The sequence below is a fragment of the Eschrichtius robustus genome, chromosome 3 (genome assembly GCF_028021215.1).
Source record: "Eschrichtius robustus isolate mEscRob2 chromosome 3, mEscRob2.pri, whole genome shotgun sequence".
Classification (NCBI taxonomy): domain Eukaryota; kingdom Metazoa; phylum Chordata; class Mammalia; order Artiodactyla; family Eschrichtiidae; genus Eschrichtius; species Eschrichtius robustus.
Genome location: NC_090826.1, coordinates 166,729,601 through 166,753,723, shown reverse-complemented (window position 1 = coordinate 166,753,723; position 24,123 = coordinate 166,729,601). Strand labels below are relative to the sequence as shown.

Genomic DNA, 24,123 nt, shown 5'->3' with positions numbered 1-24,123 from the left:
GTGAGATGGGAAGGGGGGAAATCATAGGAAAAAATGATTTTTTAAAACACTGATGACATGTTCAAGGTGTTAATTCTTCACCACCACAAACTGTATTCTTCTGTTGTCATCTCAAAACTCTCACAGAGTCGCTGAATGCTAATCAATTGGTCAACACTAGTCAAAGCTACTGACTTTTAAGGCTCCCAAAACAATTCTGAGGCCAGAAAAAGCTGGAGTGGCAGCTCTGTACTGTGGGCATCCGGCAGCCGAGAAGTGAGACAACATAATTATAGCTTCATTTATGATGCTGCGTCATTCGTGCTGTTCGGTTCAACACAAGGACATTAGCTCATTTAGAATTTTCCATTCGACATTCTCTCCCTTTTGGGTAGGAGTTGTACTCGGGGGTTGTAAATAATGACAAGGCTGAGATTTTTATTATGTTTAAATTGGGCACCATGATTTTGACCTTATTCCCCAAACTTCCCTTCTTTTCTTCTGTTTGACATACACAGGCTATTTATACATATACCAGCTTCCACCTGAAGTCCGTGACTAAGGTCTATGAATGGTGTTTGTGTAACACGTGTGCTGTGTTTAAAACGCAGCGACCACTTGAGTGTCTCGCCTAGCTGGCTGTCTCATTTAAACGCATCACAGGCTGGCTTCATCTCCATATGGATGGTAAACTGGTAGGAGGACAAAGAGAAGTTTCAAAAAAGCATTTTCCTTCTAAAACTTCTACCGAAAACAAAATGTAGAACTTCTGCTCTGAGGTTGAAGGTATGGAACCGGAGGATTCAAGGCAATATTTTTGGGGAGCAGGCTTCCCCTTGGCCAATACCCATCGTCGTGTCCGAGCAACTGTGGTTGCGGTGGATAGTTTCCTTTAGGGCTGGTTGGCTCCGTCTCTGACTCCATTCCTGAGACAACCAGCCACCTTCATGCAGAGAAATCAGCCCTGGGTTCCAGGCTGCAGGCAGCAAATCTAACCCCACCGCCATCTTGCAAATGCAACTGAAGTCAGAGGGTAAATGGTCCATGTTACTTCACACCACGGAGCTGTTGTTTGTTTTTATACTTTGCCTCCTTCCAAAAAGATTTGAAGTGGCTTATAATAGCAGGCACAAGTATGCAAAGACTGTTAAAATGGAAATAGGAAATCCAAACTTAAAAAGGAGGAGGACACAGAGATACTGACTTCCTGAGGTACTCTATTTACTGGGATTGAGCATAAATTCGATATCATTTCTCTTAACAGTAAATAATAGCAATTCGTATTTACACAGCGCTTTTCAGATTGCTTTTGCATCTCATTTGACTTTCCTCACCATCCTATGAAGTTGGTACTATTCTTTTTCTCATTTTCTAAGTGAGGAAGCTGAGGTTCAGAGAGGGTAAGTGAGTTACCTATAGTCACACAGCAGTCCCAGACCTGCCTTTGAGCCCAGATTGTCTGACCTTAAAAGCCCCATGTTCTTCCGTTTTAAACAGAGCACACGTGTTACACAAACACCATTCATAGACCTGAGTTACAGACTTCAGGTGGAAGCTGGTACACTGAAGAGCTGACAAAGTAGCTTAGGGTTCTGTTAAGGTTTGATTAGCATTAACTTTTTGAGAGAAAGAGAGTATTTTAAAAAGAGAGTTATAGGGAAAGTATATCTTCCTTCATGTGCTAGCCTCAGTCTTGCTTTATTGTGGGAGGTTCTTCTCTAACGCGGTCCTCTAAAAGCTTTAAAGGCATCAAGTGTCTCTTGGGCAGTTATGTTTATGACGGAGAAACATCCAAATATTTCTCTCCCACGAGTTGTGACTGGGAAATAATTCCAGTGGTTGTTGGGAGTTTGAGCCAATTTTCAATTGCTGGGAGAAGCTAATTATGACGATAAGAATCAGAGTAATACGCACAGTTGGTGGAGCCGTGTTGTGTACCAGGATTTATGCCAGGACCTCTTCCAACTCTCACAGTGATCCTACAAGGCAGGTTGCATATTCTCACCCCCAGTTTACAGGTCAGGAAAACAGGGAGGCTCAGGACAGATGAGTCTTCCCTGGGTGAATCAGCCAGACCAGAGCTCGAGGCTACAAATAAATGGCCAAATAATAACAATAGCTAAAATTGAGGTGTTGGGCATTATTCTATATGTTTTGTGTGCTTTTGTCTGATCCTCATAACAATACCATGACGTCGATATTATCTCTGCTTTATAGATGAAGAAAGTCCCAGAAGATGAGTTACTTGCAGAGACCCAAAGCTAGTAAGGGGTGCGTATAGAGCTACAGCTGGAATTTAACCCCAGGTCTGCCTCTTCACACATAATTTTTCCTTCTTGGATATCTTTGTTGCTCATTGTTTGTCCCACAGAAATGACCGAAGGGAGGAAGGGGAGTGAAGCAGGAGAAACAGCACCCTGGATAAATCACAAAGTGAATATTACCCTTGGGTGATGGAGAGCTCATCCTACCAAGCATGTATGTGGGCATCAAGGAGAGGGGGGGCACACATATTATGTGAGGGTGGCATTGGTGGCCTGGTTCCCATTGCCTTAGGGAGGCAGAGCGGCTAGGCTTGGCATGGCTTTGCCCGAAGGGTCAGAGCGGAATCGGGGCGGGGGGGGGGCACTAAATTTACTTTTCACTTCATTAATGAAGTGAACGATGGCACCCACTGCTCTGACTTGCTATAAAGATTAAATGAGTTCACATCTGCAGAGAACTTAGGAGAGCACCCTCACATGGTAAGCACTAACTCTTTGTAGGAGGTGAATCTTCCTCGCCATCCTTCTTCTGCCCGGTGCCCACCCAGGGCAAGGTCCTCTGTTGGGAGGGAAGTCACCTGGCCATGTGGGAAGGTAGTGAAGACCCTGGACCCTGCTACCCTCCTGATGTTTTCATCTGTAGTGTCCTGAGTGGAGGTCATGCTGGGACATGGCACCTCTTTTCAATGCCATGTTCTCTGGCCAATCATGATAACAACTGCTGTTGAGTACTTGCCCTATGCCAGTTGCTATGCAAAGCACTTGACGTGCAAGGTCTCATTTAATCCCCACAGCAATGCTATGAGGTAGGCACTCTTCCTGTCTCCAATGTATAGTTGAAAAACTAAAGCTTATAGAGGTTAAACAAATGAGTAAATGTCACAATTCCTCGGAAGTCATGGAGCCGAGACTCCAGCCGAAGTCTAGCCTTGACTATTTGTTCATTCCTGTAAGGGAGGGCAATGGGATGTGAGAAAGAGTAGAAAAGGGGACGGAGAAGGGAGAACAGGAGAGGCACTGCCGGGAAGTGTGGGTTTGCTCACCTCACAGGTTTCACAGCAAGCAAGTCCCCATAAATGACTTTGTAATCAGAAGCATTTGCGCTATGGGATCTCGTACAAGCTTCTTAAACTTTCTGAGACTCAGCTTTCCCATCTGTAAAATGGGAGGTAATAATACCTCCGTTTGAGTGAGGTTGTGATAAAGTGATTATGTACATAGAGTTTGTACAGAGAGCCTGTCTCGTACTGGATGCTCAGCAGATCTTGGGCCTTAGAGCTCTGCTCCACTCCCCCTCCCTTCACAGAGTTGAAGGAAGGATTATGTCGCATAAAATGGTAAAACGCTTCTCATAGTAGCACATGGCAAGATTCAATGAATCTTAGCTTCCTTCCTCCCCTCCCTCCATCCTGGGGGCGGACATGGGTAACAGAGCTCAGCCCTCTCAAGCAAATCTCCCCTCTGCTTCCTATTTTTAGGCTTGGTAATTGCACCAATGTTGAATAAAATTGTCACGGTTATGACAGTTTTGTTCTCCTACGTAAGCGAGAATGCAGCCAGCAAAATGCTTTGACAACAATTAATTGCACTCACGCTGTGTCATTGCACAGATCCGTTTCATAACCTTCTCTTTTCTTGGACTTGGGCTGCTCTATTCCAAACCGTGCTCCGGTAAATGAAGTTTAGATCTCAAAGCTGCCTCTGCTGCCGAGGCTTAGGCAGAAGGCTGTCATCACTGTAGGTGTTTGAGGAGGCATCTTGGAACGTGCCCCGTGACTTGCCTCATCCAGGCAGAGGGAAGCGTGAGCCGAGCAGAGAAGTGATTCTTCAGGACACAGCCAGGCGTTTCCAGGGAAAGATGGGAAAGGTTTTTGCTTCATCCTGCCCACATTTTCTTCCTCCTCAGCTAGTAGTGTGCTCGAGCTGGCTCATACAGGCTTAAGAGAGCCAATCATTAAATTTTGCTAAATGGGATTTTTGCAAAATGGTTGTTAAACACAGCTATTATTAAAACCGGTTATGTAAGCTTACAATTATATTAATTAAATTAAACAAAGATAAATGTATAGTCGAAAGTCATCACCTCCTAATTATTTTATTACGTTTTGCTGTGATCTGTGCTCTTGAGGTTATGTCTATTGTATCTATGGTGGAAACTCTGTATAACAGTGCCCTACTGTGCACTTCCTCCCATCTTTATGTTCAGTGATGTCCCATTAATAGCTTGAAATCAGCCATGCTGGGAGTATTTACACCACAGAAAATGGCAAATGCTACAGATGAAGCCCCTCCCTCTCCTTTACCCTCCCCTCCTGGTGCTAGTTGTTAAACATTTACTAGTACACCTTGTTCACATTTACCAGTAAACACTGTTCCCAGCTCTGGCACACTGTCGGACTACACTGGGAGCCAGTGACCAGAGTGGCACCTGGGACCAGTACCCCTGAAGGCTTGGGCACCAGAACCCACTGTTTACCACCCTGAAGGAGCCACTGCCATCGTGGCCAGAACTGCCACCCACCCACAGCAGTGACGCCAGCAGTACTGCCACTTAAGCTCTTTTTGTCCCCTAGAGGTGATAGGAAAGGACACTTTCAGTTTTGTGCACTGTAGGCCATGAGGGCTTGGGCTTGGAGATGATATAAGTGCAGCACACTCTGCTGAGCATGAACCTACTGTTTGTACTTTGACCCTAGACTCACTACCCTTGAATTAACTTGGGGACCATCATTCTTTCTGTAGGAGGGGTCTCTTCCCAGGAGGCTTCCAGGGTCCCCATGCAGCCAGGCCCATGCCTCCAATCTGGATGCTGGGGGAATACAGACTGCACTCTGCTATGTTCCCACCTCCTAATGTGGTTTAAGGATGAGTAAGAAAAGCCTGTAAGGTGCCTGGTGCTGTGCTTTGCACACAATATAAACTCAGTAGCCCTTGCTCTGCTCATCCTTTCTTTGCTCGGCTTTACAGGCTGTTCACAGTATGGGTGGCCCCTCCCAGCCAGCCTACAGGGACCATTCTTCTGCATGCGCTCTCTCCTCCAAAAGCCAGTCTCCTGGTTGGGCCCCTGGTACCTCAGGGAACAGACACACAGCTTTTGGTTTAGAGACCCAACAGTCGGAGGTTGTTTTGTTTCCTGGAATGACTACCTCACGGCCAGGGAGAGAGCCTAAAATGCCACGGCAGTGTTTCTGTTCAAATGTCGTAACAGGGGTCTGAGTAGTAAACCCCATCTGTCCTTTTCAGAAATGCTTAGCACATGAGAAAAAGAATATCATCTTTCTGGTAGGAATAACTTCTGACATTTTAGAGCAGGAGAAGTAGGGAAAAGGAGGAACCAGTTAAATACCATTCCCCACATTAAATTATAAAGGAGCACATCCATCAAGCCCCCAAGCCTGAGACAGTCTGTTTTGAATGCATCAATGAAAGCAGCAGGGCAGCACTAGAGGCTTTGGGGGAAATTTTGTTGGTTAGTGGCATCAGAGGACGGGTCTTGTGATGCTGTTCTTATTTTCCCAAATTGAGAGTGAGATTGATGTTGAGGAAACTTTCTAGACTCTACAAGGTACAGAGATCCCTCTCAGTGGGGTGCAGACCACAGCATAATTTAATGCCCGGCAGATGGGCCAGATCCCCGAGGGACGGCTCGGAACCCTGCACCCTGGGCAACCAGTCTTTAAAATGAGCAGTTCTTTGTATTAATCGATATTTCATGATTAGATTAAAATAACTATTCCACAAGATCTAGCCCTTACCTAACATGGTTAGAAGTGCAGTGGAAAACTTAGCAGTAAAGACCCAAAAGCAGCTCTAGCTAAAATAAGAAAAATGAGGCCTGATCACATTCTTCATTTGAGACACAAGCCATCTGGGTCTGGGTTACTGGGGAACCCCCACTGCACGTTTCAACCTTACAGTTTGGGGAAGCCCAGCCCCAGCCACACCCAAATGTTCAGCACCAGTTGGATTATAATACTTTCTAGGGAGCTAAACAGAGGGAGCCCAAGAGTGCTGGTTCATGGATCAACATCAGCCTGGAAAGTGGAAGGTTGTCCTGAATGGGGTGCTGTGGGGCTTTGCACTTGACCCTGTCCTGTTCGACATTTATTATCAGTAACCTTCACATGAAGGCAACAGATCAACTGTGGGATGAGTGGGTCCAGAGCGGGGTATCTAGAATCCATTTCACAGGACTAGGCAGAGAAGCTTCAAGAAGACTCCTCAGGGTGCTTCTGCACATGGTCCTGAGCAGAGGGGTGGGCAGGGTGGCTCTGCACCAGGAACTCTGGTCTGAAGGGCTGGTGAGAGGCCTCTGCCCATGACCTTCTGTGAGCAAGTGAAACTAGATGAAGCACCAAGGAAAAGAAAAAAGGGGCTCTGAGAATCGTGGGGACCTTGGGAAGCTAGAAATAAGAGAAGTCAAAAGAACTGCTGTACATAAAAGAAGAGGGGAAGCAAATGCTTACCTGACTCAAGGGTTTATCCTGTATGGGACTCTCTGTGCTTCATGGACTTGGGTGACTATTTCCTTTCCCATGTTAGCTGTGTGGCTGACAGGGTCTTGGTGCTCCGGCCGGGTGTCAGGCCTGTGCCTCTGAGGTGGGAGAGCCGAGTTCAGGACATTGGTCAACCAGAGACCACCCAGCTCTACATAATATCAAATGGCGAAAGCTCTCCCAGAGATCTCCATCTCAATGCTAAAACCCAGCTCCACTCAACGACCAGCAAGCTACAGTGCTGGACACCCTATGCCAAACAACTAGCAAGACAGGAACACAACCCTACCCATTAGCAGAGAGGCTGCCTAAGATCATAATAAGGTCACAGACACCCCAAAACACACCACCAGACGTGGACCTGCCCACCAGAAAGACAAGATCCAGCCTCATCCACCAGAACACAGGCACTAGTCCCCTCCACCAGGAAGCCTACAAAACCCACTGAACCAACCTTAGCCACTGGGGGCAGACACCAAAAACAACAGCAACTACGAACCTGCAGCCTGCAAAAAGGAGACCCCAAACACAGTAAGTTAAGCAAAAGGAGAAGGCAGAGAAACACACAGCAGATGAAGGAACAAGGTAAAAACCCACCCGACCAAACAAATGAAGAGGAAGTAGGCAGTGTACCTGAAAAAATTCAGAATAATGATAGTAAAGATGATCCAAAATCTTGGAAATAGAATGGAGAAAATACAAGAAATGTTTAACAAGGACCTAGGAGAACTAAAGAGCAAACAAACAATGATGAACAACACAAGAAATGAAATTAAAAATTCTCTAGAAGGAACCAATAGCAGAATAACTGAGGCAGAAGAATAGATAAGTGACCTGGAAGATAAAATAGTGGAAATAACTACCGCAGAGCAGAAAAAAGAAAAAAGAATGAAGAAAATTGAGGACAATCTCAGAGACCTCTGGGACAACATTAAACACACCAACATTCAAATTACAGTGGTCCCAGAAGAAGAAGAGAAAAAAGAAAGGGACTAAGAAAATATTTGAAGAGATTATAGCTGAAAACTTCCCTAATATGGGTAAGGAAATAGTCAATCAAGTCCAGGAAGCGCAGAGGGTCCCATACAAGATAAATCCAGGGAGAAACACGCCAAGACACATATTAATCAAACTATCAAAAATTAAATGCAAAGGAAAAATATTAAAAGCAGCAAGAGAAAAGCAACAAATAACATACGATGGAATCCCTGTAAGGTCAACAGCTGATCTTTCAACAGAAACTCTGCAAGCCAGAAGGGACTGGCAGGACATATTTAAAGTGATGAAAGGGAAAAACCTACAACCAAGATTACTCTACTCAGCAAGGATCTCATTCAGATTTGACGGAGAAATTAAAACTTTTACAGACAAGCAAAAGCTAAGAGAATTCAGCACCATGAAACCAGCTTTACAACAAATGCTAAAGGAACTTCTCTAGGCAGGAAACACAAGAGAAGGAAAAGACTTAAAATAACAAACCCAAAACAATTAAAATGGTAATAGGAATATACATATCGATAACTACCTTAAAAGTAAATGGTTTAATGCTCCGATCAAAAGACAGACTGGCTGAATGGATACAAAAACAAGACCCGTACATATGCTGTCTACAAGAGACCCACTTCAGGCCTAGGGACACGTACAGACTGAAAGTGAGGGTGTGGAAAAAGATATTCCATGCAAATGGAAATCAAAAGAAAGCTGGAGTAGCAATTCTCATATCAGACAAAATAGACTTTAAAAGAAAGACTATTACAAGAGACAAAGAAGGACACTACATAACGATCAAGGGATCAATCTAAGAAGAAGATATAATAATTGTAAATATGCAGTCAACATAGGAGCTCCTCAATACATAAGGCAAATGCTAACAGCCATAAAAGGGGAAATTGACAGTAACACAATCATAGTAGGGGACTTTAACACCCCACTTTCACCAATGGACAGATCATCCAAAATGAAAATAAATGAGGAAACACAAGCTTTAAATGACACATTAAACAAGATGGACTTAACTGATATCTATCGGACATTCCATCCAAAAATAACAGAATACACTTTCTTCTCAAGTGCTCAAGGAACATTCTCCAGGATAGATCATATCTTGGGTGACAAGTCAAGCCTTGGTAAATTTAAGAAAATTGAAATCATATCAAATATCTTTTCTGACCACAACACTATGAGATTAGATATCAATTACAGGAAAAAAAAACCTGTAAAAAATACAAACACATGGAGGCTAAACAATACACTACTAACTAACCAAGCGTTCACTGAAGAAATCGAAGAGGAAATCAAAAAATACCTAGAAACAAATGACAAAACACGATGATCCAAAAACTATGGGATGCAGCAAAAGCAGTTCTAAGAGGGAAGTCTATAGCAATACAATCCTACCTCAAGAAACAAGAAACATCTCAAATAAACAACTTAACCTTACACCTAAAGCAATTAGAGAAAGAAGAACAAAAAACCCCCAAAGGTAGCAGAAGGAAAGAAATCATAAGGATCAGATGAGAAATAAATGAAAAAGAAATGAAGGAAACAATAGCAAAGATCAATAAAACTAAAAGCTGGTTCTTTGAGAAGATAAACAAAATTGATAAACCATTAGCCAGACTCATCAAGAAAAAAAGGGAGAAGACTCAAATCAATAGGATTAGAAATGAAAAAGGAGAATTAACAACTGACACTGCAGAAATACAAAGGATCATGAGAGATTACTACAAGCAACCCTATGCCAATAAGATGGACAACTTGGAAGAAATGGACAAATTCTTAGAAAAGCACACCCTTCCTAGACTGAACCAGGAAGAAATAGAAAACATAAATACACCAATCACAAGCACTGAAATTGAGACTGTGATTAAAAATCTTCCAACAAAAAAAAGCCCAGGACCAGATGGCTTCACAGGTGAATTCTATCAAACATTTAGAGAGGAGCTAACACCTATCCTTCTCAAACTCTTCCAAACTATAGCAGAAGGAGGAACACTCCCCAACTCATTCTACGAGGCCACCATCACCCTGATACCAAAACCAGACAAAGATGCCACAAAAAAAGAAAACTACAGGCCAATATCACTGATGAACATAGATGCAAAAATCCTCAACAAAATACTAGCAAAGAGAATCCAACAGCACATTAAAAGGATCATACACCATGATCAAGTGAGGTTTATCCCAGGGATGCAAGGATTCTTCAATATACACAAAACAATCAATGTGATAAACCATATTAAAAAATTGAAGGAGAAAACCGATATGATCATCTCAATACATGCAAAAAAAGCCTTTGACAAAATTCGACACCCGTTTATGATAAAAACCCTCCAGAAAGTAGGCATAGAGGGAACTTACCACAACATAATAAAGGCCATATATGAGAAACCCACAGCCAACATTATTCTCAATGGTGAGAAACTGAAACCATATCCTCTAAGATCAGGAACAAGACAAGGTCATCCACTCTCACCACTATTATTCAACATAGTTTTGGAAGTTTTAGCCACAGCAATCAGAGAAGAAAAAGAAATAAAAGTAATCCAAATCAGAAAAGAAGTAAAGCTGTCACTGTTTGCAGATAACATGATACTATATACAGAGAATCCTAAAGATGCTACCAGAAAACTGCTAGAGCTAATCAATGAATTTGGTAAAGTAGCAGGATACAAAATTAATGCACAGAAATCTCTTGCATTCCTATACACTAATGATGAAAAATCTGAAAGAGAAATTAAGGAAACACTCCCATTTACCACTGCAACAAAAAGAATAAAATACCTAGGAATAAACCTACCTAAGGAGACAAAAGACCTGTATGCAGAGAACTATAAGAAACTGATGAAAGAAATTAAAGATGGTGCAAACAGATGGCGAGATATACCATGTTCCTGGATTGGAAGAATCAACATTGTGAAAATGACTATACTACCCAAAGCAATCTACAGATTCAATGCAATCCCTATCGAACTACCAGTCGGATTTTTCACAGAACTAGAAAAAAAAATTTCACAGTGTGTATGGAAAAACAAAAGACCCCGAATAGCCAAAGCAATCTTGAGAAAAAAAACAGAGCTGGAGCAATCAGGCTCCTGGACTTCAGGCTATACTACAAAGCTACAGTAATCAAGACAGTATGGTACTGGCACAAAAACAGAAATATAGATCAGTGGAACAGGATAGAAAGCCCAGAGATAAACCCACACACATATGGTCACATTATTTTTGATAAAGGAGGCAAGCATATACAATGGAGAAAAGACAGCCTCTCAATAAGTGGTGCTGGGAAAACGGGACAGCTACATGTAAAAGAATGAAATTAGAACACTCCCTAACACCATACACAAAAATAAACTCAAAATGGATTAAAGACCTAAATGTAAGGGCAGACACTATCAAACTCTTAGAGGAAAACATAGGCAGAACACTCTATGACATAAATCACAGCAAGATCCTTTTTGACCCACCTCCTAGAGAAATGGAAATAAAAACAAAAATAAAAAAATGGGACCTAATGAAACTTAAAAGCTTTTGCACAGCAAAGGAAACCATAAACAAGACGAAAAGACAACCCTCAGAATGGGAGAAAACATTTGCAAATGAAGCAACTGACAAAGGATTAATCTCCAAAATTTACAAGCCACTCATGCTGCTCAGTATCATAAAACAAACAACCCAACCCAAAAATGGGCAGAAGACCTAAATAGACATTTCTCCAAGGAAGATATACAGATTTCCAACAAACACATGGAAGGATGCTCAACATCATTAATCATTAGAGAAATGCAAATCAAAACTACAATGAGGTATTACTTCACACTGGTCAGAATGGCCATCATCAAAAAATCTACAAACAGTAAATGCTGGAGAAGGTGTGGAGAAAAAGGAACCCTCTTGCACTGTTGGTGGGAATGTAAATTGATACAGCCACTATGGAGAACAGTATGGAGGTTCCTTAAAAAACTAAAAATAGAACCACCACACGACCCAGCAATCCCACTACTGGGCATATACCCTGAGAAAACCATAATTCAAAAAGGGTCATGTACCACATGTTCATTACAGCTCTATTTACAATAGCCAGGACATGGAAGCAACCTAAATGTCCATTGACAGATGAATGGATAAAGAAGATGTGGCACATATATACAGTGGAATATTACTCAGCCATAAAAGGAAATGAAATTGAGTTATTTGTCGTGAGGTGCATGGACCTAGAGTCTGTCATACAGAGTGAAGTAAGTCAGAAAGAGAGAAACAAATACTGTTTGCTAACACATATATATGGAATCTAAAAAAAAAAAAAGGTTCTGAAGAACCTAGAGGCAGGACAGGAATAAAGACGCAGACGTAGAGAATGGACTTGAGGACATGGGGAGGGGGAAGGGTAAGCTGGGACGAAGTGAGGGAGTGGTATGGACATATATACACTACCAAATGTAAAATAGCTAGTGGGAAGCAGCCGCATAGCACAAGGAGATCAGCTCAGTGCTTTGTGACCACCTAGAGGGGTGGGATAGGGAGGGTGGGAGGGAGACGCAAGAAGGAGGAGATATGGGGATATATGTATATGTATAGCTGATTCGCTTTGTTATAACGCAGAAACTAACACACCATTGTAAAACAATATACTCCAATAAAGATGTTAAAAAAAAAAAGAAGACTCTTCAAAGAACCAAAGGCTCAAGAGAGACTTCCCTGCTTGTCCAGTGGTTAAGACTCCACGTTTCCATTGCACGGGGCACAGGGTTGATCCCTGGTTGGGAAACTAAGATCCTGCATGCTGTGCGTCATGGCCAAAAAACAAAACAAAAGCAAAACAAAACAAAACAACCCCCCCAAAAAAACCCCCAAAGGCTCCAAGTGGGCAGAGGGCAGGATTTGGGTGGAAGCAACCTTCCCCCACCCTTTCCTCTTCATATGGAGCTGCAGCAGTTGTTTCGCAGGGAGGGTTCTGGAGAGGAGTCAGGTAGAAGGTGTGTTCTGTGGTCAAGTACCTGTGGGAACCGGGCTGAGCGCATCAGCAGACTTTCCCAAACCCTGCAGTCATGAGCATCACGAGGGATGACGGTCTCCGTGAAATGTAGCAGGAGAGACTCAGAGAGAGGCATGGGACAGATGGGCTCATGGTGACTGAGAGATGAGTATGTACTATGGGATGGAATAGGTTCCACATACGGAACTAAGCATTGCAAGTAACGTGAAAAAGTCGGGCTTGCTCCACATTGGGTAACACCACTAGTGATAATCAATCCACATAATGTAAATGTAGGTTGAGTTCAGGATTTGATAGATTATAAGCTCTTTGAGGATAGGTGTTTATTTCAATAGCTCTGGAGCTGGGCTTAGTTCTTAACAGACCACAGTAAATATATGTTGAAGTAAATTGAATTTTGGATTGCTTTTGGAGCCAGCAGGAGGCAGAGATAAGTGCTACGGTCAGTAGGAATCAGTGTCCTATGAGGAATGTAAAAGGGAAGAGTGTTAAAACAATGGGGAGGCCTGCATCCTGGAGACATCTTTCTGGGTTCAGTAGCAGGAAAACAGGCAAAGGCTCAGACAGAGTGCCTGCAGGTTGGTTCCCACGGCAAACCTCCCTGGGCTCATTCTCCTCTGAATCACTGAAACATAGACTCAAAGGAGCAAAGACAGCTGGGTCTCCAGAGTCACATAGTGACTAACACTGAACTCCATCACCTTCTGTACCTGTAACAGTCGAGAAAACCTTGAGGGAAAAAAAAGCCAGGTCTTTCTTTGACTGTTGTTTATTGTCTTGGGAGAATCTGGCTCATGGAAGCAGCTGTGGGGAGGAACATACAGGAAGTCACGTGCAGTGCCCTGGGTATTGCTCAGGTGTCTGAAGCCCATCATCAGCTTAGCCCTTGTGTGGTACTTCTGGCAGAAACAGGGCCTTCGTGGCTCCTGCTCTGCCCTCAACCCCTGGGAAGTTCTCCCACCTGGGGCTGTGGGGGGAAGGGAGCAGGTGGGAGCAGAGTAAGTGCTCAGGGAGAGTGACTTTAATGCCAAGCACTTCTACAAGGTGCTTGTTCATGTCCAACTTTTGAGTGGTTGGTCAGTCTGGTCCCAAGAGAAGCAAGGGAGAGGGCAGGACTATTCTGGGTAATGGATGGTAATGTGTTCGGTTTTGATGTTGTATAGATCAAGGTGATTCCAGCTATGGTGTGATAGAGACTGGCTCCATTTTTGATGTTTGACTGCTGACAGCTTTCAAGCCTCATCAGGCTGCCTTCCCCTTCCTCCCACATCTGGGCAAGCCGATAAGAAAGTCTTCATGCTCCCTCACTCGACACCAGAGGAAAGTTCCAGCCACACAAAACCTGGCTTGTTTGTGAGCCCTCCCTAGTCCCATCCGCTAACCACAATAAAAGCCCCAGCCAGTCACCCCTCTTCCCTCTCTCAAGCCATCTTTAGACCTGATTGGGAGCCTGCCCTGCTTTCCCCTGAAAGACTCATTCTGTGAGTAATAGATCTCTTCATGCCCTCTTGTGCGTGTGTGGCATCATCAGTCTCAACATCCAAACCAAATTTCGGGTTGGGGGTTGGTCTGGCTCTCACGCCAGGGCAACCAAAACATATAGTAGCAGGTGAACCCTGAATACAATAGAAGTCTATTTCGGGTTCATGTCCTAGTCCATTGCAGGAGTTCCTGGTCAGACAGGCTTCCATGAGCTCATTCAGAGACCCAGGCTCCTTCTATCTTGTGGCTCCTCCCATCTTGTGGCTCCTCCACCTATTCCAGGTCTTTAGAATTCTCTCCATTCAGTCAACAGATGGGAGAAGAACAGGGAGAGTCACATGATAGGTTTTCGAAGGGGTCAGGCTTGGAACTGGTGCACACCAATTCCCAACTTTCCTTTGCTTAGAACTCAGTCATAAAGCCACACCCACCCACATGGAACATTGGGAAATGTAGTCTAGGTGGGTTTTGGTGAATGTGTAGCAGTCCCCACCACAGATATGTTGGCTTTGAATATCAATTGGTCATTTAGGTGAAATATTTAAAAGGGAGTAAGATAGAGGGGTCGGAGGAGAAAGTTCTGGGCTAGAGCTATGCAGTTATAAGTCTAATTTCTAGGCAATGAAAGGGAAAAGGGAAAGAAAAAGAAAAAGAGGATAATTCTATTCATAATTTCCTTTTTGTTTGATTTTCATCTTTGAGGATTGCCTCCTAAAACCTCACTAGCAGTGAGGGGTGTTGACAGGGGGAGAAAAAAAGCAGGAAGATGTGAAATGCCACCCCTTGAAATTAGAGCCAGCAGCTTGTCTACACACACACGCGCATTCGCACACACACACACACACATATCTACACATCACACACAATTTTTTTCTTTTTTTTTTTTAAATGATCTAGCCTCTCCAGTCTCCTGCCCTTCTAAGCCTCCAATGAGAAGAAAAAGGAAGTAGCAGGCTAATTGGAGAAAAGGGTGAAGGAATGGCAGACTTAGTAAAGGAGAGGGGAAATCAGTCTGCTATTTTAAGGCTTAGAATGTCTTTCCATAAGTCATTATGGTCTCCTTGCCAGTTAATCTCATTTCAAATGAAGTTGAAAGGTAATCTTATAGGTTTCATTTTCTCCACAAATAATTCATCAATTCAGATGAACTCAGAACCATGACATAGCATGTAGGAGGATTTCAAGGTCTGACAAGGTGATAATTACCAGGACTGCGCTGGAACTGACAGCTGTTATTGGAATGATCTACTTTTTATTGAAATTCTTTGTGTGATTAGAAAAAAAGATGCCTAAATCAAATTAATCTGCAGCAGTTGGCAGACCCATATTGCTCCAGTGCAGACCAACATAGCTGTGTGTGGATGTGTGTAGAGAGGGCAGAGTCTGTGCCTGATTTAGAACTTCACAGGCAGAAGACTCTCACGTCTAGCCAATGACAGGAGCTGTTCAGATATGCAGAGCCGAATGGTATGTTCAGTTCCAGAATCCTGGAGAAACCTGAGAAAGGGAATCAGACACATTTATCAGCCCAAGCCAGTTCCTTTGTAGTAGCTCCTGCCTTGCTCAGGCTGGCGATGTATTGCTGCATTAGCAGGTTACATCAATTCTACAATCTCCTCTCCCACTCCCCTGCCCCCAGATGGATGGCAGAAAGTGAAGATGGAACATAATTGTTTGTCTGGTGGACCAGAAGGAAAGATTATGTCTTCTGTAAGCACTAAATCATTGCTTTAATGTAAGTATACTTAAGCTGATGGAATATCTTCTTCAACCTTGAAATACACGTAAGCTTATGAAATAAACTCATAAGGTTCAAGATAACCGTAACAGTGAATGGATAGATAGAGTGCATATATTAGAAGATCAGTACTTACAAATTAATTATCTATTTATTCATTTGTATATCACTCACTCATGCATTTTTTCTATAAGAGTTTATAAAATATCTGCCATGTACAGCCCTGAATATATAAAGATGAATAAAATGTAGCTGATGCTCTCAGCCTTCAAGGAGCTCACACCTGTTTATTTCTCTACCCCTGTCTCCATCCATGCAGCCATCCATCCTTGCCGCCATGCAGCCAACCATCCAACCAACCATCCATCCATCCATCCATCCATCCAACCATCCATCCATCCATCCGAGATGCCTACTGAGTCCTTAGTGGCTCTCAGAGATTCAACTGTGCCTCAAACCCCCAGCCCTCTGAAACTCTAAAAGCCCTTCCCAGAGTTTGTGTACTGGATGTTTGCTCCTCCTCCTTCTCTCTGTTTCTGTGCTTTTGGGCTGCCTGGAGAGTCCTTATTCCAATACTTTAGTGTGAACACAAAGCCTTGCCCCATCACTGGTTTCTGTCTCTCCAATTCATATGTCTTAATTATTTTGTGAGTTTAGTAATTTTATATAAGATGGGGGAAAAGCAAAGGGAAGAGTCATATCATGGAGCCTTTGACCTTTACACATTTCCTCTCCCTTTCTCTCACCCTTCTTGTGTTTCTTCTAAAGATGTAAAAATATATGAGACTTCCAACTCTCCCTGCCCCAACAGACACACACACACACACACACACACACACACACACCCTACAGTCTCCCACTGAATAAATCATTCCCTGGGGCTCAACTTTTACCCCAAGTCAGTTGGTCAAACACAGTTTTCCAAAGAAAACTTCCCACAAGGAGTTCTAGAAAGGAAATGGATTCTTTCCCCCTCGACTATGTACTATTTATCTATGTATATTTTATCTTAAAACCCCAGTCTTAAGACAGGGCATGGAGAGCTGAATAAGTGATGGGAAATGATTGATAGGCAGATAGATAGGTAGGTAAGTAGTTTACCTTAAAACTAGGGTCAGCTTTCATGTACCTCAGAAAAAGAAAATGAAAAACTTCAACAATTACAGTTCGGTTTGCACCTCTATTTCTTAAGCTAATGTTTTTTAAGTAGGTGTCTTGGCCTGAGATCTTGTACTGCAAGGTACGAAAAAGCATTTAATCAAGTTTAAGCAATAAGGCATGTACTAAGTTATCTGTTGTTGTGTAACAAATTACTCCAAAACTTAGTTTCATGAAACAATAAGCATTCATTATCTCACAGTTTCTGAGGGCCAGGAGTCTGGGGGCAGCTGAGCTGAGTCGTGCTGGCTTAGGGTGTCTCTTGAAGGTGTAGTCCAGATGTTGGCCAGAGCTGTGGTCATGGGAAGACTTGACTGGGATGGAAGATCTGCTTTTGAAATGCTCCTCACATGGCTATTAGCAGGAAACCTCAGTTCCTCGTAACGTGGGTCCCTTCTCACAACGTGGTACGTGGCTTTGGAGTAATCTAGAGGACAAGGGGAAATCACAATGTATTTTATGACCAAGCCTCAGAGGTGGAGGGGAGTACGTGTGGGTGTGGCTAGTAGGGGTGAGGATCATCAAGGGCCATCTTGGAGGTGGCTTCCATAGGGCATGTACTTAAGGGCGCCAGATTCAATTCCATGAACATCTGAGAGCAAGAAACTAGTGGAAGCAGAAATAGGAAGGTAGGAAGCTGTGGTCTCTTTCAACCCTGCTTCTTTCTAGTTCCTTTCCGTCTACAAGTGTTTGTGGCCTAATACGGTCACTGCAGGCTCCAACCCCACATACTTTTCAGTACAACATGAGCAACAACAATAATAATAACAATGTATGCTTTCTTAATATATTTTATAGTTATCGCTATTGCAATGGCTAACATTTCTTGAGCAGTTATAGTCTATGTTCAAGGTTAAGTGCATTGCATAAGATTACATTTAATTGCAAAGTCATATGCCTATTTTATAAATGAAGAGACTGAGAACAGTGATGTTGAAGGTTACCTGGCTAGAATTTCTGTGTCATTCATTTCGCTTCTTTTGAAGGCAAAGTCTCTCTGGTCACTGCCAGTTAGGTTACAGTACAGTTAGGTTACAGAACAGAGACTGTTCCTTTTGAGGCTGTGGGAACCACACACCAAACTAGATGGAAAAATTAAGCATGGCAGGAAAATTGATTCACATATCTGCTGGCATAAGCAATCGTTTTGTTATACTTAAGACTTTGCCTTAATTGCCACCATTAGTAAATAGGAATCTACTTGTGCAATGTGCAGACAGCAACTGAAAGCATTAAAACTACTATGAAAGATTTTTTTCTCAGAATACCAGCAGTTTAAATGTATGCTATTATTTTTTCATATTAAATTTTGCCATCTCGTGGCTTGCCTTACAGCTACTGAAGAAGCAGGAGGTTTTTGAAAGGCTACACAAGTAAAAATCCCAGAGGAAGGAGTGGATGTGTATTCAAATATACATTCAGCTCCCTTTGCCAATAAATGAGAGGATAAGGAGCCAGAATTTCCCCCATAAAAAGTAGAGAAATAATTTATCTACCAAGTGCTACATCCCACTGTATTATATTTTTGTCTCATTCTATCTTTTTATATTTGTATTGTTTCTGGTGAATTCTTATTCACCAAGCCAGTGAATAGAGGAATGTGGATAAGTAGCATACATTTCCAAGACGGGAGTGTTCACTCATTCATTCAACAGAACACCTGTTGAGCTTTGGCATGTGAGGTGTCATGCCGGGCGATGGTGTATTCAGGATTCATTCATCATCCTCTGATTGTATTTACTGAGTGCTTTTTAGCTTCCTGAGACCTTGAGAGATGCTGTGAAAATTTAAAAAAAAGAAGAAAAGGGAGTAAGATAAATGAGATAAGCTTCTTGTTCCTAAAAGACTTTGAAATAACATTGAGAAAACAAAATTAACATGAAACAAAACAAGAAAGTCTTTTTTTCCCCCTAAATAATGGGACTTTATTGCTATGCATTCTCTGTGCTCTACATGTTCAGAGAAACTCCTCTGGTAACAAACTATAGAAATGATCCCTGAGAGTATAGTCTTAAGACAGTTATTAAGTGTGAATTTTTGTGGTACAATCTCTGAGAACACCAGGAGTTTATAGAAGGGGCTGAAGAGCCAAAGGGAGGGGCTGGGGAGGCTTCTCAGGGGAGGTGTCACGGGGGCAGGTGCCCCCGTGTGAGGTGCCCTCACAGGGGGCTGCTAAGAGCCCTGGAGAGTGGGGTTGGGGGAGGGATGGTAAGGAAGAGAAGAAGGGGGTGCTCTGGAGAAAGTCCCCCCACTCTGACTTGGTTTCACCCTGGGTCAGACATTTTTCTGCCTTACATCTCACCCTCCCACACCCCTGAGAACGTCCAGAGCTAAATTGGATGTTGTGATGAACACTCAGGCTTGGACGAGGAGGGTTTAGAATCTCATGGGCCCTGAAACTGCAGCCCATGCCACCCCCTGGATTCTAAAGATGAGAGTTCGACCCAGAGGAGGAACCCAACTCCCGGAGCCTTTGGTCCTTCTCTGGTTCCAAACAGAAAGGCTGGGGCCATCATGGAGAGAGCTCAGAGGAGAGTGACAAGGGGATTACGACGTGAGTGCACAGCCTCAACAGACAGGTATTATTCAATCTGGAGAAAACGGAAGGATGAAAAAAACATGATCCTTAAGTACATCAAAGGTCTTACATAGCCAGAGGCTGGGGACTAGCACTGATTTCTCTGAAGGGCTATGGCAACTCCATCAGAAAGTTTGGGGTCAGTGCTGTTGGGCTACTGCCTACCCTGACATGACCAATGCCTCTGGACAGGCACCACCTATGAGGGGAACTCCAGGATTCGCCTCGGGTGGCCAGCTGCCCCAGTTTGCTCAGGACTTTCAGTCCTAAAACTGGGACTTTCCTGGGCAAACTGGGGCCGAGAATACCTCCTCTTGGTACTTGCGTTTTGACTCAGCAGCTCACCTGGTCCAGGCTCAGGTGTGCTCCCCTCCAATACTGCCCACGGGGGGCCAGAACCCCCAAGATGACCCCCATGACCATCAGTTCCAGGGGCGAGTTGAGCTGAGATGGAGTTTACCCAAGACCACATGGTCTGGTTGCTCAGAGAATCCCGGGCACGGCAGGAACCTCGGTGCCACTTACCAGGCCTGGAGGTCACCATGAAGAACAAAAACAGGAGAGTGAGTGAGTGAAAATAATAAATGGATCGATTCTTCTGTCCAGTTGTCCAGTTTTCCCAGTTGGGAAAACAAATGGGTGACAAAAGGGGTGGGGCCACAACTTCCCTCTGTCTGAGGCTCACACAGTGAATTTATTTACAGTCTCTCTGCTTCTAAAAGATGTGTCAGGCACAATTTCTGACAGTTCATAAGACTAACTCTCTGCTGAGAGCATTTTTAAAAGGGCCGAATCTCTCTGGAATAATTTTAATTGTATCTCAGACAGCAATGATTTTTCAAAAAGGGAATGGTTTTAATTACACTTAAGCATTTCGACATGCTTGGCACCGTGCTAAGTACCTCACTGGGATTATTTTGCTAAACCCTCACCATAATCCTACAGGCAAGGTGCCATCACACTCCCCATATTAGCAGGTGAGGAAACTGAGGTCAGGAAAGTGAGGTCATACGGTGGTAAGCTGGGCATCTGGCTGATGAGTTTGGCCCCAGAGCCCATGTTCTGCCCTGTGTTAGGTGCCTGGGTTAACCTGGCAGCTGATATGAGCTTTAGAGGCTGAATTTTATCTTGGTGTCCAGGAGACACCCACCACTCCTACTTGGCACAAGTAATCAAATGAATAACCAACACCTTTTATATTTAGCTGATTTCATCAGAAACTATCGAAATACCTAAAAATAGCCTCTTGTTGGTGATGCTGGTTCTCATTTTTGAAGGTAAGGACGTGGTGGCAGAGAAGCGAATCTACCATTCTATTTAAAGGATCATTACTCTGGTTTTGAATAATGTAAGACTATGCTGGGATGAGGGTTTACTAGTTTAAATGCTATTTTTCATGCATAAAATTGAAAGGAACTAAGCTTAGGCTGTCAGGGGAGATGAGAGAGAGACTCAGGCCTGAGCTGCTTTGCTTCAGGAAACTCACAGCTACATGCTCCTTGCTGGGACTTCAAGTTCCCAGACAGGATGGGGGAGAATAAATTTGACCTAATCAAGACCTTTATCTTGAAAATTTTAAGTGGTTTGACCCAAACCAGGCACCTCAGATCACATCCTGTCTTAGTCTGTTTAGGCTGTTATAACAAAGTACCATAGACTGAGTGTCTTATAAACAGCAGACACCTATTTCTTACCGTTCTGGAGGCTGGAAGTCTGAAATCAGGGTACCAGCAAGGCGGAGTCCCGGGGAGGGCCTTTTTCTGGGTTGCAGACTGCTGACTTGTTGTATCCTCACAGGGTGGAGAGCAGAGAGCCACAAGTTCTCTTGTGACTCTTAAAAGGACACTAATCCCATTCATGAGGGCCCCATCTTCATGACTTCATCTAACCCTAATTACCTCCCAGAGGCCCCACTGTCTAATACCATCACATTGAGGGACAGGGTTTCAACATATAAAATTGAGGGGACACAAACATTCAGTCCATAACATCCCCATCAATGTAATTTAACAACTGGATTTCCTAAACCAAACTAGATTGGAAGCATCTGAGCTGTATGATGTGGATTCCAGCTGTCAAACTGTTAATTCCCAGTTCAGAGTGGCTGAGTTATCTCATGGGGCCCTTTGTGAGCATTAAAAAAAAGCCACCCCCTCTGGGTGGATGCAGCTCCAGGCAGGCTGAGTTTCGGTCCCATTTCATCCCACTTGCCTCCTCAATGCTGCACCCCTCAAGGGCCTATGCGGTGGCTCCAGTCTCTGGGAAAACCTCAAAGCCTTTAGGTTCAGCACCTCTATGGGCCAGGTTCTCCACAGGGTCCAAGGATATAAGAACGAGTAAGACATAGTGCTCGCTCTCAATGGCCATACAAGATTCTCACTCTGCTGAGGGAAGCACATGAAGCAGGGCAGCTGTGAGCAAGACGTGGCCTGGGAGTAGGGGAGCGGAAGGGTGGGAGGGGTGGGACTAAGGAGGGCTCTCTGGAGGAAGGGGCACTGGACCGGAAGTGCACACCTGGCTCCTCGTATTCAGAAGCATCTGGAGCTCCACACAGTTAAGTGTGGTTAAGAGCTTAGGGTCTGCAGTCGACTGGAACTGAGGGTGAACCTTGGCTCTGCCACTTACTAACTACACAACTTGGGCGAGTTATTTGTCCTTTACAAATCTTGGTTTCCTTATCTGTAAAATGGGAAAACAATAATACCTACTTTTATAGGGGTGTTGTGAGGATTAAATAAAATAATGGATGAGAAGCCCTTTGTGTCATGATGCTCAGTTGAGGGCATTATTATTATTATTGCCATAGGGAGTTTTGCCCAAGGGCCCCATCTGATGCTTACACTGATGTAATCAGGAGGGAAAGGGCTGCGAGGGCAGCGGAGGGGTCAGTCCCACGTGTGGACGGCCAGGGCTGTGATTGCAGGAGGGTCATAGTCACCAGAGCCCTCTGGAGCACCTGAGCCCCTCCCCATTCCTGGGGCCTGGGAATACCTTCAACACAGGACAAAACCTTCCGTTGTGCAATCAGTTGAGCTTTAACCAGTAGACCATCCCAGAGGAGGAGATTTCAGAGAAGAAAATTCACTTCTAACTTCTTTTCTCAGAGCAGTTTCTGTGATAGAAGGTGGAGAGACGGTGAAAGGGTGATGAGAAAGGAAGTTGGGGACAGAGAATCAAAATTCAGGGGAATTTTGGATTTGTTCAGGTGAAAGCTTGGTGTGCAGCATGCTCGAGAGAAAACCAGACCAGAGGAGATGGCAAGGCCACTCTCTGGGTGGTTGGATGGGTCTGTCCTTCCAGATGCCAGTTGGGTCTGGTCCGAAGGCCCCACAGACTCACCAAGGAGCCAGCTCAGGTGGGGCTGGGGGTCCAGGATCCCTAGAAGGCTCCCTTGCTTGTCTTGCTCCCTCTCTTGGTCAGACTCATTTTCTTATTTTTCCAAATCTGGAGCCAGAGGATGTGGGGACACACTGGGTCTGCCAATGGGCTATCCAGCCAAGGATTCTGTTGCCAACAGAAGCCTGAAGGATATGGCACCAAAGAGGTGGGCAGAGGGGTGAGTCTTCCCTGGTGGCAGCCTTGAACTTCAATTTATCTAATCCCTTTGATATTTTCTTCCAGCATATCCTCCTCTTGAGGTAAAGCATTTCCCTGAATGACTGGCATTGCTTTCTTTCAATGGACTCTGGGAAAATGACTCAAGAATTGCAGCTGAACCAAGGAGACTTCATTTCTAGGGTGGCACTGTCCCGGCAAAGATGTTAGTCCTGGCCATGTCACCATCTTGTCCATTCCAGCCCTGGCCTTCCGGTCTCCTGATCTCACATGTCCTTAAGTTATGCTTCAATACCTCATTTTGTTTGGATCTGATTGCTTTCTGTCCTCTGAGATTAAGTGGCATTATATAACTTACCCTTTGCAGGTGAGCAGGAAATATCATTTTACCGGAGGGGCCGACCTGTATCAAAATAGTGACGTCCAAAATGTAGAAGTGGTGGTTAAAAATAAGCCATGCTCATTAGATGTCTCCCTGCCCTACATAGCTGCCCAAAAACTCACATCTTGTTCTGCCCAAGTGTAAATAGTCTCCCTATTTAGAAATGGCACAGTGGGAGGTAAATGAATTGGCTAGGAGAGACCAGTCATAACTCATCACACTGAAAAGCTTAAAAACTCTTTATGGAAAAATTCTAATGCCTGTCAGTTGTTGAAAGCCAGGCTCTGTGCTAGGAGCTTTACATACATTATCTTATTTAATCCTCCCACCAACTCTGCAAGATTCTTCTTATTTTATTTAACAGATGAGGAAGGGAGGCTCAGCAAAGTTAAGCAGCTTATTTAGGGTCATGCAGATCATGATAGGGAAACCAGGAGTCAGACAGCGGTCACTCTTGTCCTAAGCCCATGTTATTTTCACTAGACCCCACTGC

General features: G+C 43.8%; 1 pseudogene; it reads right to left on the bottom strand.

The window, feature by feature from the left end:
- Nucleotides 1-19,044: 19,044 nt before the first annotated feature.
- LOC137763240 (small nucleolar RNA U3) lies at nucleotides 19,045-19,128 on the bottom strand (annotated as a pseudogene).
- Nucleotides 19,129-24,123: the final 4,995 nt, after the last annotated feature.